Genomic DNA, 16414 nt, shown 5'->3' with positions numbered 1-16414 from the left:
GTGCCATTTGAAGCTATCCATACTGTGCTATATGACTCTTAAGTAAAAAAATATGGCAATAGTCATAGCCATCTCAAGGCATTTTGGTGGCTGAGACAGAAGACCCTAAATGACAACCTACCTACAGTAGATAAATAGTTGACAATCTGACAATTAATGACTCTCAAAACCTGCCCCCCAACATAACTTCACTTAGCCTAATAGGAGGACTAATATGAAAAAGTGTTAATATCATACTCCAGAGGTCTGCATCAGTTGTAGGCAATGCTGCCTTCTATCACACCTGTTTCACAAAACGTCAGGTATTGTAATCCTGGATCCAAGTTCATGGCTTTTGAAATAATCAGTCCCATCAGTACAAGAAGTTCTGCTTATGCAAAAAGACTCCCCCCCCCCTTCTCCCTCACATGAGTGGGGGGACCCCTAGAACAGATATAAGGGGCACACAGAGGAGGGAGAAGGTGATAATGTTCTGTTGCTCACAGAGAAATCTTTGCTGACAAAACTTTTTCCCAGCCCTGGAAATATCCACGATGAACCTGGGAACTTCTGCATGCAAACCAATTGCTCTGCCATTGAGTCCTTCCCTTATTGCAAATGAATACAACAGACACCGCATATTCGGTATGTGGCAAGGGCCTGAATCAATGGGTTTCCCCAAAGAGGAACAACTGCCTAAGCATAAGATTATGTCCCAGTTCCAAAGACATCATTGGTCCTATTGTACTATTTAGCTTCCCTCAACAGCAATTCTACTCTAAATAGAATGCTGGAGAAGTGGGAATATTGTTTTTATCTTCATTGCTACATTTGCCACTCTAATAGAAGTAAGTCTATATTCCATCACTTCCTAAATACAGGAGGTTATGTGTGTATAATGCTAACTAATGTGTGCATGAGTGAGTACTTAGGTGTTTGGCCATGTGATGTGGTACACTGGTTAATTTTAAAACAACAGCTTGGCCTACCTCTCAAGCCATACTCCAGGTTTTGGGGGGTCAGGCAGCTTGCCTCCACGTATGGCAGTACTGAGCTCCTGTGCTATGCACCATTATCTGTTGGTGCCACCATGTTTATTACACTAACCTCCAACGGATGTGTGTATGTTGGAGGCTGTCATAATTAGTATGGTTGTGCCTGCAAGTTAACAGATACTATGTGCACCTGGCCACCAGCATCCCCAACTGCCCACAACTGCCACCTAGCTGAACCATATTAGCTGCATTGGTGGCTACAAACTGGTGGTTATGAGCCCTGCTGGGGGCTTTGAAAGCATTTGCCCATGTATGCTGTCTGCTGGCCTGCCACCATGAATCACAACATTCTATATGTATCCTAAATGAGGTGTGTGAAATTAATGAGAATTTTTTCACTTAGATATTTAGATGAGCCAGAAGAATGAGACCCAAGAAGATCTGAGGTAAATGCCAGCCTCTATAACTGACTTAATCTTTGTCCTTATATAAGCCATTCACCTTGAGGGGCAGGTGAAGGATGGGGATTTTCCATTATAAACCTGGGATGACAGTAGTGGTTACCCACAAAGACAGTTGTTTAGTGACCAATTGTACATGACTTATCTATCGCCAAGCTTTACATCATAGCAGTCTTTGTTTTTCCACATCACAGATATTACTGTAATAGATATTGTGGTTTTACTACCAATGTTTATATATAGCCTTCAGTTAACTAATATATTTATATTTTTTTAAAAAGAGCCCATCCATCATAATGTGATCATGGGGGGAATTTGAATGGAACTACTTAAGTAGTAATGGAACCCTACGTTTGTTCACAATTTAGGAAATGGTTGGTTGGCAACCATCCGTCTCAGTAGACAATGAAGGAATGTGCTTTTGGGGGTGAAATCAAACTGTTGCAAGGTTATGGCTGAAATAGAACTAAATGTCAATCACAATAGTGTGTATGCTGACCCTATAAAGTTTATACTGTTCTGGGCAAATATTCCTCAATAATTTCTAGATGATTTTCAATTCTATTTATGTGAAACGGAAGAACTATTTATCAAGATATTTACCATACAATAATGGTAAAATCGGAGAAGACTCTCTTTGAGCTAAACGTAAACACAAATTTCAACTTTGTTTGCATCTGTTAATTTAGAAGGCTTGCATGGGGGGGGGATGGTAACATAATTTAGCAAATAAATCGGATAACCTTTCTGACACAAATAGGGATCCACCAAGTGTGAGGAGAAGCAACTGTCACAGCAGACATATACTGTCTCATATACTGAAGCATAGTTAGATCAGGGTAGACTGAATGGTGCAATGAAAGTTAACATCTGCTTTCAATGAACACACAAGTTTATTTCTGCTATCTTCAACTGATCTTTCCCTCCATTCTTATAGAGCAAGCTATGTAAGTTTTCTTTGGACACCCAATCTATGTTAACTTTTACACTTAAAATAATAAATTCATTTGCATTTTCCATAAATAAGTACTCAATGAGATTACAATGGATGAGAATATAAAAGGGGAATGAAAGCCCAACAACACAGGAGCTCTAATTATTTTATCATTAGATACCAATATTGCACTTACCACCCCAAATATTTTAACTCTCAGCTTCTGAATGTGCCAGGCCAAATTGCTTATATACAGTCTAAGAAGTGGTGTCAGCACAGTGACAAAAATCCAGGCTGAAGTTGTCTGGGAAATCTCATGTCCTTGGCCTTGCCTCACCAAATAGATGAAAAATTATAGGATGAACTTGACTGCCTTAGAACTTACTACCCTTCCAGCCTCAGTAGGACAGCAATTCACAGGAGGCAATTTCACAGGGATTTATTTAGGAGATTTAGTCAGCAGTGAAACTGCCTCTCTCTTCCCCCCACCCAAACCAATGCCTCTTCTTTGTAATGCATTGTTATGCTCACTGCTACAAAGGATGTAATACAATGTTCTAGGTACATGCAATGGTAAATTATCGGGAGGGGAGAGACAAAGTATCAGAGAGGGCAAACTATTGAAAACAGGAGGGACATGATGTCCAACTTAGAGTCAATTCATATATTATATAAAAAGTGGATGAAGAGAAGTTCAACTTGCACACCCTTCTCTGTGAATTTCTACAGTAAAGTGAGAGCTCATAAATTTCATTGTGAGTTCAAACTTGCAAGATAATTTTCTACGGTCCAGTGTAAGCTGGATAATAAGAAGCATGAGTGAATGAGAAGGAATGAGTGTATGCAAATATACACTCTGAAGGCAGCCCTGTTTAGGGAAGCTTTTAATGTTTAATAGGTTATTGTATTTTGGTGTTCTGTTGGAAGCTACCCAGAGTGGCTGGGGAAACCCAGCCAGATGGGCGGGGTATAAATAACAAATTAATAATAGTAGTAGTAGTAGTAGTAATAATAATAATAATTATAATATTGTGCTGCACCTGCCACTGAATATGGATGGAGTCCAATGCAACTTTTCTGATGGCTTGTTTTCCGGTGGACACCTCTTTTAATGTAAGGGGAGCCATTTTGGCCAATTCCTTCTTTGCGCTGCAGCCCCTTGCACTACCAAAAAATATTTCAGAAAAGTGAGGAGGGGAATAACAGTGGGGAAGCAATGCAGGGCAAACTGGAGGAAATTACCTCCCCTTCTCTTATATTAGCAGTGGAGTTTGCTGGAACAAAAGCTGTTCCATGAGTGGAAATACAACATTGGATTCCACCTGAAAGTGCTGGAAAACAAGTCACAGGAAAAAAGATAAACGTGCTCAGGAACCAGCATAGGACAATGAATAATCCCTGAAATTAACTCTGATTGAAATCCCATCTGACACATATTGGAGGAGCTCTACCATCTCTCAGCATCAGTTCCAATACATTGTACAATGATAGGCAATGAGAAGTTGTAAATTATGTTGTATTTTAAAAGCTATTAAATAATAACTTATCATTTAGAAAGCTCAACTGTCATGGTGCAGGTGCACAGTTGGCACCAAAGTTGGGCAAGTGCCAGGTGACCAAGCATTTTTTCCCCTGGGGTTTCCATGCTGACACACACAAACCAGAAGAATACCCAGTCCACCCTTACCACTGCCATTTCAATACTTTCAGAGAGGTGGGATTAAAGATGTGATTCAAACTTCATGCTGCACTGTTCGGAACAGTCATGACTCTTTTCTGGAAGGTGGGCATTTCAGGTCTCTTACCTAAAGAACCACATAAACTTGCAAATGATACACCTAGAGGTTAAATGGAGGGCAGAGTTGGAGCCTAAATGCAATGTGCATATGTATAAGGTCCAGAAGGCCCAGGTGGTAAGAGGTAACCCCATGGATAGGGACTGATAACGGAATGGGGGGGGGGGGGTGAGATGCAAGGCTTTGCCTAAGAGCCAATGTGACATAATGGCAACTATTTTGTGGTTGAATGTGACAAAACATAGGTTTGAAAATGTGCTCATGCGTTACTGGATGGCCTTGAACAAGTCAGTAGTTCTCAGTCTAACAGCTAGTTTATCTATCAGGGATGTTACAAGGATAAAATGAGATAAACTACATGTAGATTAAATTTAAAGCATGTGCAAGGCTGGATTAAGGTTGTTGGGGGCCCTGTTGGAGTTCCCAAAATAGGTCCCTCAAAAGGAATGAATGAAATAAGGTATTTTAAAAAAAAGAAAGTCTTGTGGTATTTTAACAACTAACAGATTTATTTGGCATATGCTTTACTGGATTCTGACCCTGGGGAGTTTCTCAACTCTCAGCAAAACACAAACAAAAAACCCCATCTTGACAAGCTTGATAAACAAAAAGAAAATACTGTGAGCATGTCCAGTTTCACATTTTAAACTCATCATTTAATTCATCATTATTTTTGCTCATTTCTTGCCAGCCTACCTCATATGACTGTTGTGACAATATAGAAGAGGTATAAAATGGCTGCAAAAGGGGACTTAGTGCTTGTATCACAGACATTACAGTTTTCCTCACACTTTCAACATTTATTTTATTTAATAAAATTTGTATACTGCTTAATTGTAAATAAAACTTTTAAGTCATTTTCCTTCCTAAGTTTCTTTCCAGGAGGGCTAGATCTTCTTTAAAAAAAAAAAAAAAAAAGTCTGAGCCCCCTTGCAGGCATGGGCCCTGGTGCAATTGCTCCAACTGCTGCACATTATAACCTGGCTGTGTATGTACTAAGTGAGGCTGACTGGACACATGGAAATGGTGTTTGTAAGCAGCTTCTTTTATCTCCTGTTAGAAATACATTTAAAATATGTGGAAGGAGGAGAGCTCCACCTACTTTGATGGTTAACAGGTTTTAGAATTTTTTGTGTGTGATTCCGCCCCGGTCCCAGTAAGCTGATGGATAGTGCATTTTAGCAAATAAAGAGATTGCTGCTGTGCTGCATTAGTGGCATCATATGTATACTAACAACCTGACACATTCCAGTATTAGAAGCTGTACTTGAAGATACAACAGCCAAAGGCAGCACATAATTGTTTGTAATTTAGCACAAGTGATGCCTCTCTAATCAAATTCTCTTGTTGATATACTTCCGGTGTCTAGGCTTCCAGAAACAAAAGCATGGCTTTCATTTTTGGTTAACTTTTCCAGATTTGGTAAGTTGTGAAAAATATAATATGGTAAAAATGGTACCTTGGGGAACACTTTTTCAGTCTATTTAATTAAATGTAATGATAATCTGTGCAACATCTGATCAAATTTTTCATTAGATCTCATTTTTAATTTTTCACTAGCTTCATAATAAAGCATAATGATAAACCAAACCAATCATGAGCCTGCTTATAGATTTTCTGCTTTGTAATGTTCTGTACCATAAAATCCCCCGCCTTCCCCCATGAAACACCAAGTAGCAAATTGCAGTATTATAGCCTTCCCTTAGTGACTGAAACATCCATTTCTGTGTGGCATCAGACTAATAGATATATTTCCGTAGGTAAATGGAAAGAATTTCTCGCTGTAATCTTATTTGAATTTCATTTCATTTGATTAAAGTAGGGAGGAGGGAGGGGGAAATTAAACAAAAGAATTCAAAATGAAATTGAAGAGATGTGTTGCTGGAACGAAAGTGAAGACAGTACCTGACATGATTTTCCTGAGCATAATGCTGCCAGACCTAATAGGGCAAGCTGTGGTATGAATGGATGATATCTTAGGTTTTTGTAATGCTAAAGGACTTATCAAGGTTTTTTGTTTTTTTTTAAGCAGACAGATAAGGGAATCTAAAGTTATGTCAAACAAATTACATTTTAGTTATTAGCGGCTAGTTTGTAAATATCAAAGACCCACTTATTATAGTGCTTGGAGCTGCATTTGCATGCTGATGAAATGCGAGTGGATGGCTGTGAACTGTAGGGTTATCTCTAGTGGAGCAGTGGGGAGCTCCAGAATCAGACAGTTGAGCATCTGACCGACTCAAGAGTCCAAGCTGCAGACCTCTTCTATTCACTTTCTTCACAACAATTAAAATATGCAAAGTGATAATTTTCCTTAAGTAGCCTTAAATGTGCGATCTATTTAAATGTGAGGGAAAATTGCCTGAAGCTTCTGGTGTGAGGGACAAAAAAGAATAAATTATGCAAATAGCGGAAAAGGACTCTACCACTTGAACGCCTAATTTTCCTGTAATAAGCATACTGTTTCATTTAATTTTTTGCCTCTTATTAAAAGTGACAGTTCTTTTTGCACTGTCTGATGGTTATATCTGACACAAGCAAGGGGAAATGACTGCTAGACTAAATGCTAAAGCGTTTTGGTAGCTTTTTTAGATGATGGTTACATTCACAAAGTAATTATGCACTGAAGAGTCGAGAAATAAGGTTTAATTACACAGTAATCGCTTCTGATGGACACGGCAGAAGTGTGAACACCGCCAGACTGCAATCCATCAATGACAAACCCCTGGCCACTTTTAATTCCTCCTCATTTGCATCATAACCTCCGCACCAAGTTGCACAAATGCTGTTAAATGTTAATAGGAGCTGTCTCTCCACTCAAAATGAATGCTTAAGCTGTTTCATTTTTTTCCCTCCTCCACCTCAGACCTTCAAAACCAGCTCCTCTCTGAGAGCAGGCATTAAGCACAGAGCATGGTGCATGGTCACTGTTGTGCTAATTGGGAGCAACACTTAAAGTTTTATCTCTCAAGCGCTAATAATGCACACTGCTGACAAACCAGTGAATAAGTAATGGACTGGGGGTGTGGGGGGTGAAGAGAGAAGGCAAACGGCATGCCTGGAATGAAAAATGCAGTTGGGACTGTTGTTCAGTGACTAGCTATTTGATTAGGCCCTGTAGTCGTATTTAATCCAGATCCTTGGGGAACATAGACAAAATTACATCTTCATCTCATCAAACATTCAGCCATATTTAAGCATTCAGCTGATCATGCTTTTATTGTTTCTCTTGCAGCTACAGAGAGACAATGATGTGCTGAACTCTTCATTCTGTAACACAGAAAGACTGAGCTTAAACTAGGTTCTTTTATTGGGGAGAAGGGCAGAATTAGAGCTATGGTTTAAGCCCATTAAGTATGGAGAAGGGGTCCCCCCCTTGTTTACCAATTTATTTATAATCTCCTCTTTCTTTTCCCCCTTCATCATCCATGTTTGGACCAACTTACATTCTGAGACCGTTCCACATCATTAATTTTCAAATTATTCTTTTTCTACTAAGCAGTAGGCATCGTTTTGTCCTGATAAGAGGAAGATTCCTCTGCTGCGTACCCACCAGCAAGTTCCACTGACTGTTCCATGGAACAGGAAAGGTAATTTGTAAGCAGCCAGCTAAGTTTAACAGTAGAGTCCTAAGTGACAAAAAGCGTCTTTTTTTCCTCCATGAAGATTGAGAATTAACAACACCTTTCAGTGCATAATAGTTAAGCCTTTATCACTTCAGGAGCTGCTGATAAGGTTAAGAACACTAGACAAACTGCTCATTAGTGGGAAGGCTTGCCTTTTATATTAAAGACTGCTGGGTACTGAAGTTCCTCTAGTGAGCAATACATCCCTGGCATTTGAAAAGAACGAGCTAATCACAGCACATAAATGAATATGAGAAAACATGGCATAGTCTAGCGATATTAGGTTGGTTTTCCTATACATTTTATATGTGTGCAAAAATCATGCTCAGCAATGCAATGCAATTGCAAGCTCCCATTGATGCTGGCAACTTAGGTTTCTTGGATTTGCCAGCATCTTCCATCAAGGTAACTTCCTTATATGAACTGCTATTCCTCTGGCTGTTCAGCACACATCTAAAAACACAAGCTGCACTCCCCAACTCATTTAGCTCATGATACGACCATGACAAACAATGCAGACCATTGCAAATTTGTTCAACAGTGGTTACCAAAGCAAGAACAACCAAAATAGAAGTGATCAATGAATTTGTGGTTTGCAAACAATTCAAATGGCAATTAAACAATAAAATAAAATAATGGGCTCCATGCTGTCCTTCAATACTATCCCCAAATTTACTGCCTGAGATATGTTGCTTCATCCCACCCAAGGGTTAGGGCTGATTCTGTACCAAAACTTAAGTTTAATTTCAGCCCTTGGAAGGGCCCAGTAAAGGGCTTTCTCTGTTGCAGCCCCCATCATTAGCACACCAAGCAGCTGGGGTGAATTAAAGTGGAACAATCACTTACAGTTTCTGGAGTTCAAAGGCTTTATTCATGCAAGAACTATTTGCAGGATGAGTGGAGATGAAAGAAACAGATGACATCTAGTCTGGGGAAAAGAAAAAAATGGCTTCGTTTTCGGCATGAAGTTAACTCAGAGAGCTAAAAAAGGTGCTGGCTCGATTGCTACACAGTGCCCTCTGGTAGTTTAAAGCAACACATTCATTCACTACAAACTCAAGAGAAGGAAATTTGTTTTTCTCCAGCAGCACCTAAATTGTGGGACTCCATCCCCACAGAGGTGTGTCTGGCACCTTCGCTGTATAGCTTTCAGTGTGTGCTGAAGACACAAGCCTCTTTTTAAAGGGTGCCCCTGTTCTTCTAACTGTTACTTTGCTAACCAAGGAAACCCCCTACTGAATAAAGTGTTCACTGACTCCCACCACTGAGGTTCCTTAAAGCACATAAACATAAAGAGATAAAGGAGTTGCAAAATATGCATGCTCAGAAGTAGTTTGAAGGACTGTAGTTCAATGGTAAGGCCTCTCTGCCTTGCATGCAGAAGGTCTCAGGTTCAATCCCTAGTGCCAGTCAGGCCAGACAATTCTGAGCTATAGTCTGACTCAGGATCAGGCAGCTTTTGCTACATAACCCAAAAGCGTGGTTGCAGCCAATTATTATTATTATTATTATTATTATTATTATTATTATTATTATTAAATATTCAAAAGAAAAAGAGAGCATTGGGGCAACTGACAGAAAAACAATAGCAACCCACTATAATTATCTCTTAAGTATCTTCCTTTTTCCTATTATTATTATTATTATTAAATATTCAAAAGAAAAAGAGAGCATTGGGGCAAGTGACAGAAAAACAATAGCAACCCACTATCATTATCTCTTAAGTATCTTCCTTTTTCCTATTATTATTATTATTATTATTATTATTATTATTATTATTATTATTCAATATTCAGAAGAAAAAGAGAACATTGGGGCAAGTGACAGAAAAACAATAGCAACCCACTATCATTATTTCTTAAGTATCTTCCTATTTCTCTCACTCCCTCCAAGATATTTTCTAGCTATGAAATCCTTCCAACACCTTCGCTAGCTAGGCCCAGCAATGGCCTCTTTTTTATAATTTTATTATTATTATTTTGACAAAGTAATAAGAATAAATAAATAAGAATAAAAATTAAAATAAGAATAAAAATATTCTTCACACATTTTTATCCTTCTTATTCTTATTTTTATTCTTAGCAATGACCTCTTCACTGCTATCCACTATTGAGTTTACCTCAGGATTTGTGAATGCTATGCAACACTAACTTAAGTGTTAAGTTGCAGGATTTTATTTTTATTCTTTTAATGAGTGGTCCTTTTGTATTGAACCCTACTGAAATCTTGTACATACGCCAATAAAGCTTTGAGAATACGAACCTGGGAATTTACCTCAGGAGGTTTGCTGGTTCTTCAAAATGGAGGCCTTTCTGCCTGTTCCCTCAGGGATTAGCATACGTTCTCTGCTCCCCTTACTGAGGCATACCTCCCCCCACCCCAGCTTCAGCCTCATAAACGCTTTTAAATAAATGAAATGAAACAAAGCCAAATGAAACAAATGCAGCTGCTTGTTCCCCTCATAAGTTTCCTTTCTTCTGCCTGGAACAACGAAGCCTCAGGAGTCTGGTTAGGGCCGGCTCGGTTGCTAATTTACGGGCCGGATCCTTTCCACCCCCTGCCACGTTACAGGTATTTTGACTTTGGGCCATTTCAGGTGTGTTTCCAACGTGGCCCAAACAGTGGAAGCAGCAACCGCAGGCATGTCCTCTCGGCTCATTTCTTCGTGCCCGAACCGCGAGGCAGCAAAGTCGTGAGGCCAGCTGCCATTTCTCACAGACATACCCCGAATTGGCTCCAGCTGCTTTTGATCTGACTGCAGTTTCATTTTTGCCAGCCATGCCAACCTTACGGGCAGGGCAGGGCGGGCGCCTTCTGTGAGGTCTGGGGTTTGCAGAAGGAGGACTCTGGCTCCCTAATTCCCAGTCAGGTGTTCTCTTCACACAACTAAGCGTCATGTGGAAGGGAGAGCAAGGCCCCGCCTTCTGCCACTCATGCAATACAGGGGAGGAATCCGTAGCAGGAGCCTGTTCAATACACACCTTGAATACACACCTCCCCTTGAAACCTGCGTGCATGCAGACATGGCCCCATGTGGGGAGGGTGCCAAGGCTGTAATTGTGGAGCTAGAAGCTGAGACCCCACCATCCCCTCTCATGTGAGAGCTATAAATAAGTCAAAAGTGTGTGTGTGTGTGTGTGTGTGTGAGAGAGAGAGAGAGAGAGAGAGAGAGAGAGAGAAGAAAAGAAAAAAGAAAAGAGGGGAGAGAGAGAGAGAGAGGAGAAAGAAGAAAGAAGGAAAGAAAGAGAGAAGAAGGAGAGAGAGAGAGAGAGAAGAAAAAAAGAAAATCATTTCCAAAACAGCTAACTTCCTACCAAGAGAGAACTGCTGTACAGTAAAATTGCCACTTTTTATTTTCAAAACTCCTTGCACCCCAGGCAGACTGGAATAATGTTGTTGTTGCTGCTGCTGCTGCTGCTGCTGTTGTTTGCAACACTTAAAAAAGAAAGAAAAAGTACTGGCAATATACCATCGATATTTTCCCCCACAGCATGCCCAAAGTATTCTGTCTACCCACCCACCCCCTCCGCCTCTCCACATTATTGTGGAAATGCCAAACGTCTTGCCTGGATATGGGTTTCATAGAGACAAGTACAAGTAAACTGAACTGGTTAGCAGTTGACAAGTACAGAGGAAGCTTCTGGCAAGATGATCACATTTCAACAAGTGTGCAGTTTTATAAAACAAAGATATTGAGTGAGGTGGAGGTGTTTAGATTCACAGCAAGGTTCAAAGGCCGCTCATCTATATATTCAAGATTAAGGCATAGCACTCCGCCCCTCCCCCCCAAAAAGTGCCAGTGTTTTTAAGCGTGTTTGTTACGTTTGCTTTTTATATCCATACTAACGAATGCAAGGTCACCCACATGGTACAATCACAATCCCTTTTTTGCTACGCTCTCTGAATGGTGTTCCTGGGTTTTAGTGAGCAGTCAAACCAGTGCAGTGAGAAATACTGAAGGTGGGAATTATTGGAGAATCTCCAGTGCTTTCTATAGTCAAACACAGAGCTAGGGAAGAACAAAATTTTGCCAAGGCTCCACACAAAAAAACACTGAATGTGGAGCTAATGTTGCAAACTGACAGAATTTTTCAAGCTGCTATGTGAAAATAAAATAAAACTTGTTTGACCAGTGACCTTTCAATACTATGTTTGCCAAAATATGATCCTGACAAATTGACATATATTCCCAATTTTGTCAAAAACAATTTTTGGAGGCTATATCTCTCTCACACAAAGAATCATTAAAAATGTATGTTTCCTCTCCATCTGGTGTACTCAACTGGGGTGTTGTCAATGGGATCAAATCGTAATCTAGACTGGTTGTGTATAAACAGTTGTCAATATTTCTGTTTCAAAAACTCTTCATTACACGAGTGTTTAGTTGCAGATACTGCAGGAGTTTCTAAGAAGGGCAACCGAGAGTTGAAACAGTTCTTACAAAATAGTGGCAGGCAGTCATAAAAAGAGGCAGTCCACAATGCAATCCCAATTCCTAAAAGCCATTGCTCCCTGTTTAGTAGGTAATAGACTATCAGAACCTGCAGTGTGACATGGATCTTTGTGGGCAGAACCAGATATCAACAGTGTGTGTCTAAAGCATTTAACAAAATATGTTATTTCATGTGTTGAAGCAAAAGATTTCCCTAAAACGTAGCTAGGATGAGGGACCTCCCATTAGGCAGAGTGAGGTAATCGCCTCAGGTGGCAAGTGCTAGGGAGCAGCAATGACGCACACACACATACATTCATTTTGAGCACCCAAGACATTCACATCTGCTAAGTATCAGTGTTGTGTGTCTTGCAGGCCTGTCAAGAACCCTCTGAACTAGCCTGCTGCCCTCAGGTATGCTAGAGGTCACTGTTTTATTGCCAATACTGAGGTGAGTTTCACCTGCCAGTCCAGTCAACTTCATAGAAGGGGACTCCATCTTACCCTTTGCCACAAGCAGTAAAATATATTGGGCCTTCTCCTTCCCATTTTATCATGACAGCAACCCTGTGAAGTAGGTTAGGCTGAGAGACAGTGACTGGCCCAAGTGCACTTCATGGCCAAGTGAGGATTTGAACCTTGATCCTAGGTCCAACATTCTAACAACTACTCTGGATCTCATTAACTTATAGTATGCAATCCCCGTGTTCATAGAATTGTTGTCCAACAGTCCTGAAAAATCATGTGTTCCCATGTCTTCTCCCAAACAAACCATATAAAATTACTGTAACTCCTTTTGTATGATGAGACTCCACCAGTACCTTTTAGAAAATGCCCAAGGACATAATAACACAATGGTCTGGTTTGCATATCATGGTTAGCCAAACTATGGCATATTGGGGACCACGCAAATGCGCAGGCTCCCAAAGAGGAGTCAACAGCCACTTTCTTCCCACTGCACCACACTGAGCTTAGCCAAGGTTTGAAGTAGGCTGGATCTAGATACATTCAAAAAGCGTTTCAGGAAAACATGTTCAAAAAGGGAAATCACCTTGGCAAAAGACAGGACTGCACAGCGCCATCTGGTGTCACAGTGTTATAATGCATATAAAGGGCTTTTTCTTTACAAATGTAGCAGAGTCCTAAGTGCTCTCCTTATAATAACGACCTGTAGCAGAGAACCTACAGTATGCCCAAAGTCTGCCTTACTATGACATGCAAACCAGGCAAATACAATGTTTGCACTATTGACTATATCTATCATCTATCTATCTATCATCTATCTATCTATCTGAGCTCTTAGTTGAAAGTTGTATTTGCTTGCTATTTTTGACAGACAGTTCTTGATATATTGCCACACTGATATTCTTCTTAAACAGCTTCCGGCACTTGCCATAAGCTATATAAATCTGTCTACACCTCTATTATCCTACACCTCTATTAGCTACAGTGCTGAAAATGACAAAGCATAGGATTCCCACCTTTTTCTGGCCTGCTCCTATGCAGAAGAACATAAGAAGAGGCTGGTGGCTCAGTCCAAGGGCCCATCTAGTCCAGCATTCTGTTCTTAGGGTGGCCAACCAAATGCCTGTGGGAAGACAAGAAACTGGACATAAAGCACAATAACATGCTAACACTCTTGAACTCCAGCAACTGGTGTTTTTTTCATTTTATCTCCATGCTGGGAGATGTTTCCACTGATAAATTTCTGCATGCCATATTGCCACAACAGCAGGAAGAAGAAGAAGAGGAAGAGGAAGAAGACGTAGGTGGCAACCATAGACAAAAAAGAAAAGAAAAGAAAACGCCCACTTGCAATTCTAGTTGTAAAATTTGTGGGCTTTTGTTAAATTATCTGTTGATGTTTTGCTACAGTTTTTGGATACATTTTATTGATGCATTGCAAGTCTCTGCTTTACAAGTCAATTTAGTGAATAAATATGAAATAAAATAAAATGCTTTTTATTCCTCCCCCCCCCCTCCAATACGGTTATAATTATGTAGGAATTAAGCCAGTAAAAATGTAGATTGAACCTTGGCTTAATTGGTTTATGTTTAAAGATTCTTTGATCAGCGATAACAGAAATATATATTAACATGTTGCATTTTAAAGTGATGCTGCCTTTCATTAATCAAGTGTCTGTATGGTTGATTAATTTGAACAAGGTTTAAATTGCTATGAAAATTTATCATTCATAGCCATGATCTCCATTTACATATATGTTAATTATGGTAAATGTAATCTTTTTCTGAATCCTCTGGGCTGAATACTAAAAAGACATCGTGATCACAGGAAGGGACTACTTTTCGATTACAAAGTAAAATTTTGCTACCATTCAGTAAAGTCTGTTTCTCTTGTCAGAGATGGACTGGCACACAAAAACATTTCATGCTGAAGGCAAATTCAAATTTCAAGTGATATTTTTAAAGTCAATATCTATAGTATTTCTGAGTTTCAAAATAAAAACTCCTACCCTCTGACTGCTAAAGATGACCTGATGAAATTATATATATATATTTTCTTTCCAACACTGAGCTCCTTTCGCCCACCCCCCTTCATTTTAGCGGCTTAATTAGTAAACACATGATGTTTTCTCTGTCTGTTTCTCTCTTTTAAGAAGACAGAAGTTAGCAAATCTGAAAACGTCTGTAATACAATTAAAATTAATTACATTGCAGGAGATAGACACCCCTGAGGTTTATAGCCTCTTAAGCTGTATTAGAAAAAACATATCTCTGAGCAATGAAGATACAATAGCAATGAAGAGACAATATTGGATGTGTTGCTGTGGTTAAATGCAAATAAATATATTTCACTCTGCTCATTTAAAACCCCTTTAGAGACCATTAAAATGTATTTGTTGGCTGCAAAAGATGAGTAAAATGTAGGAAACTGTCCTGTCAAAGAATTTTAACAAAGCTTAAAGACAGAATGTATTTGCTGGAAAGGCTTTGCCATCTATAACACAGAAAGAAGAGAGAAGGAAATCAGGACTTCAGGCCTATGGAATTCAACTTGAATAAAATAATGGAAGAAGCAGGTAAGCTCCGCCCCACATAATCGATCATAAGATGCGGTGCAAACACACACCATTTGACTGGCAATGCCCATCAACTTTGGAAGGCAGCCCCCTCAAATATTTTAGGGGAGCTTCCTCTAGAAGTTGGCTCCTATGATACAGCAAATGTCAAGATCAATATATGTAGTAATGGAGCTTGAAAATTTAGGTCTTCTAAACTGAAACTCTCCTTGCCCACTCTCCCCTTCCTGCTGCCTGAGATTTTTGGAGGCAGGCTATAATATTTGGGTCATGCTGAAAAGTCCTTGAATAATTCACATGTTCCACAAATAAGGCTTGGCACTGGCAATTTTGTGCTTGCGCCTTGGCTATGTGAACATATATTTCAAGGCAAGGCAAGAAGCCAATACATATTCAGAATTCCAGACCATGCAGGCATACTTAGTAACTTTATGCAAACTTCTTGGATGCCCAGGTTTAGATTTCCATGAAATATTTGCTCCAAGATTCTATTGCATGGTTCATTTTGGTAAGTGATTTAAGCCACCTAGTCCAGAGTTAAAATGAGGAGTTAAAACCCTCCTTAGTAATTTACCCCACTTTGCAACTACTGTTAGAGTTATTCACCATAATAGTATATTAAGCCTGACTTTTTCTTTAAGGTAAAGGTAAAGGTACCCCTGCCCGTACGGGCCAGTCTTGACAGACTCTAGGGTTGTGTGCCCATCTCACTTAAGAGGCCGGGGGCCAGCGCTGTCCGGAGACACTTCTGGGTCATGTGGCCAGTGTGACAAAGCTGCATCTGGCGAGCCAGCACAGCACATGGAAACGCCATTTACCTTCCCGCCAGTAAGTGGTCCCTATTTATCTACTTGCACCCGGGGGTGCTTTTGAACTGCTAGGTTGGCAGGCGCTGGGACCGAGCAACGGGAGCGCACCCCGCCGCGGGGATTCGAACCGCCGACCTTTCAATTGGCAAGCCCTAGGCGCTGAGGCTTTTACCCACAGCGCCACCCGCGTCCCTGACTTTTTCTTTGGAAGTACACAAAACTTTCTTTTCTACAATGGCTTTTGGGGTTTAAGATTAAATGGGCAAATGGAGATAGTTGGATGAGAGAGTTTTGCTGCCCAATATCATTGGGATAGGGTAGGCCATACATATAAGTCAATA

At 40.1% G+C, this 16414-nt stretch overlaps 1 long non-coding RNA gene across 1 annotated transcript in view; it reads right to left on the bottom strand.

Annotated features, from left to right (window-relative positions):
• The window catches only part of LOC114605777 (uncharacterized), a 402747-nt gene extending 392587 nt beyond the window's left edge, over positions 1-10160 (bottom strand). The window contains exons 1-2 of the long non-coding RNA XR_003708635.2: positions 10054-10160; positions 8638-8719 (exon numbers count right to left, since the gene is read on the bottom strand). This is a non-coding gene — a long non-coding RNA (uncharacterized LOC114605777). The remainder of the gene's footprint in view (positions 1-8637; positions 8720-10053) is intronic.
• Between the last annotated feature and the right edge of the window lie 6254 nt (positions 10161-16414).

The sequence above is a fragment of the Podarcis muralis genome, chromosome 1, assembly GCF_964188315.1.
Source record: "Podarcis muralis chromosome 1, rPodMur119.hap1.1, whole genome shotgun sequence".
Classification (NCBI taxonomy): domain Eukaryota; kingdom Metazoa; phylum Chordata; class Lepidosauria; order Squamata; family Lacertidae; genus Podarcis; species Podarcis muralis.
Note: the sequence above shows the minus strand (reverse complement) of the source record. Positions and strands in the feature narration are given on the sequence as shown.